The 4,776-nt window shown below is 42.5% G+C and overlaps 1 pseudogene; it reads left to right on the top strand.

The window, feature by feature from the left end:
• Positions 1-4,595: 4,595 nt before the first annotated feature.
• On the top strand, positions 4,596-4,706 carry LOC116639640 (annotated as a pseudogene).
• Positions 4,707-4,776: the final 70 nt, after the last annotated feature.

Genomic DNA, 4,776 nt, shown 5'->3' with positions numbered 1-4,776 from the left:
TTTAATGATCCCTTGATTTTGGTTTTGGCTGATATGCTAGATGAATTCTACGTCATAAATATGGTTCAATCTGTCACGAACTGCTCAAAAAAAAATACACACTGTAGGATCTAGGATCTTCATCCCCTCTTTTTCTGTAGTTGTAGGGATACCTTTCCCTATTTGCTGTTGTTGGGTATGTGTGATACTTCACCCCAGGGAGGTGTGACCTCCCCTAATACTTTTATTACAAAATGGATCTGCTGCAGTGGCTACATTTTGGAGTGCTTTGTGTCCCCACTACAGTGACAAGCCATGTTTTATAGACTCTCCTGGCATTTGGCTGCATGTAAACAATTTTTGGGTAAGCATTACCCTAAGAAAATAATCCCCTACTTAATGAGAAGCCTACTCCCTTTTTACTTCCTCCCTATCCTCGTAGATGGGTATGTTTTTACTTACCCTATGTCATTTAATTTTCAGATTTCTTTCTGGAGGTGATGCTGACACCCCTGTTTCACATGTACACAGTAGGACTACAAAGCCTTTCCATATGGGTGCTACCCCTAGAGGTGATCGTCTAAATAATGTGTGACCCAGTTCTGTGGAGATTTGGCCAGTCAGGCTTCACCTGTACCCAGGAGAGATCTCTGCTGCTCTTCTGCTCTGTCCTTGCCTCATTCCCATGCTGGATTTGAACCCAAAACTCTTGGTTTCCATTTCTTCCTCCCTCCACTGTAGTTCCCTGAAGTGCCAGCTCCATTCTGGGCTTTGGAGGATCATTCAGTGCATAAAACAGGTTTCTGCTCTTATGATGTTTACATTCTAGCGAGGGGAGACAGAGACAGACCATTAATCTTAAACATTATAAATTAGCCAATGTTGTTTGATGTGAGAGGTGAATACAATGGGGAAAAAAAAGCCAAGGAGCAGAAGGAGCCCTCAAAGGTGTTGGGCCCTGCGATTATAAAAGGGTTGATCATGATAAACTTTGATGAGCACGTGACAGGCTTGAGGTCTGTGTGGGCAGCATTGTGGGCACAGGACACAGCTGGTGCAGGGGACTTAAGGTGGAATGTGAGTTGTTGTGGCTGAGTGATGAGGGACAGAGTGGAAAGAGCGGCAAAGGGGTGGCAGGGAGGCCAAATGATGAAGGGCTCTGTAAGCTACCATAGGACGTAAATGCAGGGCCATTCCTCTCAGCTACAGCCAAGTCGATTTCCATGAGCAGCTTTATTCAATATTCTTTACAAGAAAACCATCACTTAACTAGTCAGTGTGGCCTCTGCTGGCCAAATCCTGCTGCACAAATATGCTAGAGACATTCAATCTCGTTTCTAGCAAGACTTGGCATAATTTTGAAACTGTTCAATCAACCCAGTAAATATGAATTAAACATTTATGGTTGTATTAAATATTCGAAAGATAGGAACCAAAACAGTCTATCAAGTAATTGTACATATTTGTGCATTTAAAAAATGCATATTCATGAGAGCTATGTAAATATGTATTTAGTCATTTCCTCTTCCATGTGAAGAGCCGCGGCTGAGCTACAGATGGTAACTTTCTTGCATACAATTATGAGAATGACACAGTAAACCATTCTGGAGTCGTTCTTAGAAAAAGATCCTCATCTATTTGGCCATTCCACGAGTTCAGGGCTCTTAGAATTGGGGAGAAGAAAGTTCTAGAACATGCCTGTCCTCGTGGCGGTCATTTGAGAAAGAAATGGCGGTTGTCCCGCAACCCTTCTGCACCAGTCTTGTTCCCCCTGGAAGTGGCTCTCATACTATTTTCCACCAGGAGTCACAGAAGGGAAGATGTCTGTGTGGGGGGCACGTCTAGGGTTATGTACAGCTCTTGCAGTCCAGCTGTAGCTCCACCCTTTCTCTCCCACTCAGAAGGCACATTGGATGGTAGCAGTGAGAAGGATGCTATTTTGGGGTTAATATTTAATTCATTCTAATTTATTCAAAAACATGTCCAACTTTAGTATGGTATCTATTAATAGTAACATGACTGGCACCCCCTCACAAATGCTCATTACAACTCTTGTGGATCCTTCTGCCACATCTGAGGACTCTTCGGATAAGGAGATTGCTGAGAGTGTACATATTCTAATTTTGTCTTTGTCGAAGATCTGATGTGAAAATCTTTTTGGGAATCAGAATTTTCTAAAAGGATCTCTGTTTCCTAAGGTCCTGATATTCTTATTAGCACTTGCCAACTCATTCACTCAGCCAAGATTCTGTGAGACCCTCCACTGTTCCTTATGTATTTTGAGGAGATTGAGGAGAAGGAGAGGGGAGAGAGAGAGATTGAGTAAGAGACATAGCTGGGTCTCCATATCCCTGAAGTTTGACTAGCTGGCCCCACTGCTCTGCATTCTTGAGAGAAATAGGCAGAAATAGAAATGGCATCCACATATACAGACACTGGCTGTCACTGGTTATCACTAGGTGGGGCTTTAGCCTAGTTAGCTGGATTAATATGTGGGTAAACCCTGAGAACTCAGGATGACTGCAGAAGCAGACTGGGCATGGGTCAATGTCCCTTAGATTCTCTTTTTTGGAGACAGAGATTTCGATTCAATAATAAATTAGCAGTAAGAAACAACCACTGGAATGAGTGGGCTATGTGGTCACTCAGCTTGAGGTAGGCTTTCTGGATCTTCCCATCTCACTCAGAGCAAAAGCCAAAGCCCCCATCTGTGATTTGTCTCTCCAAAATATAGACTTCATCTCTCACTAGTTCTCTACTCCCCACCCCACTGGCCTCCTGTCACTCCTTGAAACACCACTGGTCTTTTGTACCTTTTATACCCTCTGCCCAGTGTGCTCTGTCATTGTGGAGTTACTTCTCTTACTTCCTTAAGGTACTTATTTAAAAACAACCTTCCCAGTGGGGTCTTCCATGACCATCCTCTGCAAGATTTTAACTGCTGTCCCAACATTTCATTTCTTGTCCTGATTGTTTCTTCTAAGCACTTACTACTGTCTAACACACTGTACTTATTTATACCACTTAGAGTCTGCCTCCCCACTGCAGTGCATATTCCACAAGGGCATGGGTTTCTGTCTATTTTGTTCATTGCTGTATCCCCAGCATCCTGAACAATGCCAGCCATGTGGTAGCATTCAATATTTACTGAATGAATCAATGACTGCATGCTTAAAAGCAAGGAGACTTCATAGAGAAGCAGGAGAAAGAAGCATTGCACAGACAAGGGACCAAGTATATATATATATATATATTATATATATATATATATATATATATATAGAGAGAGAGAGAGAGAGAGAGAGAGAGAGAGCTGAAATGCTGACAGATTTTCTGAAAACTTTCCAGTTTCTACTTCCAATTTCTAATGAACCTGGGTTTTATTTTCTGTCCATGGTCTATCCCCATAAAATTAACCTTTTTTTAAGCTACCTTAAGTGAATTGGTCTTTACTGCAACTAAAAAAACTCTAAGCAAAAGGAATAGAATCAAAGTAGGAAGCTCTAATTGTTTTCTGAGCACACAGGGTGCACTGGAGGATGGGGTTCCCATGCAGTGAACAGTTTTGTGGGTATCTCTCCCAGATAACTAGGTCACAGACAACTGGTGTTTTCCCATGTGGCAAAGTGGAGCATGCACAGAAATCCTTGCCTCCTCTCTCTTTGCTTTTCAAGCATTGCTGAATGCCTCCTAATGATTTCATCTGCTTGGAGGTCTGCTGGGTTTTCCACTTTCATAGAAAGTGGTGGTGCCAGGGGCTGATGCATGCTCTGACTACTGACTTGAAGCATGCTTTGATGAATTAGTACAACCCGGCCAGCCATTTACTTTAAATTTTACCCTTGATTCTTCCTCTAACAAACAATTAAGGAGCAGCAGTGGCTTCCTGCAGGGGAGTCCAATGCCTTCTGTCCTCTGCGGAAACAGCTTTGGCGTTCTTCCAAAAGATGAATGGCATGGACCAGGAGCTCCAGTTTCCCTCGGCTTTCAAGCATCCAAATAAGCAAACATTTAAGTGCATACAATAAAATAAAATAAATTCAAATCACAAACAAGGAAACCAGTCTAGGTTACCAGCAAGTCCTATGACTTGACTTGGGGGCTGGGAAATACATCCTTGAACTTAGCAATGCAGTAAACCAAAGAGCACTGAGAGGTCACATGAACAACTGGGCCCAGTGACAAGGCACCATATCTTCCTCCTCGCTGGGTGAGTAGCACAGACCAACCTCAAAAGCTCCTGAGTTAGAGGAAAATGTCTCTTTAACAGTATTAAGGGACAATTTATTATGTGTCTCCTTCCAGGGAAGCACAATGTCAGTGCAGGCCCATTGCATTTGCATTATTTCCAGACAACAGCAGCAGCAGAAAAGGACACTGATTTATTTCAGAGCAAGCACAGGTGAATTTAATGTCTGTTGGGACTGAGCCAGGGAAGACTTAACCCACTCTGGGCTCTCAAGTGCTTGAGGGGGGAGGGCAGGTTTTTGGAAGGGTCCCATTGACCTCTGGCTAAATTCAGGTTCCTTGAGCCTATGTTCCTCAATCACCTGGTCAGAAAAGCTCTTGCAGAGAAAAGGGGATAGAAAAAATCCTGTTTAAGAATAGAAAATCTGGTGCTGGCTTCTCTGGCAGCACATATACTAAAAATTGGAATGATACAGAGTAAATTAGCATGGCCTCTCCTCAAGGATGACACAAAATCTGTAAGCATTCTATACTTTTTTAGATGGAATTAAAATAAAGACAGGAAAGAAAGAAAGAAAGAAAGAAAGAAAGAAAGAAAGAAAGAAAGAA

The sequence above is a fragment of the Phoca vitulina genome, unplaced genomic scaffold, assembly GCF_004348235.1.
Source record: "Phoca vitulina isolate PV1807 unplaced genomic scaffold, GSC_HSeal_1.0 scaffold18, whole genome shotgun sequence".
Classification (NCBI taxonomy): domain Eukaryota; kingdom Metazoa; phylum Chordata; class Mammalia; order Carnivora; family Phocidae; genus Phoca; species Phoca vitulina.
The sequence above is the reverse complement of the archived record's forward strand: the minus strand, read 5'-3'. Positions and strand labels throughout refer to the sequence as shown.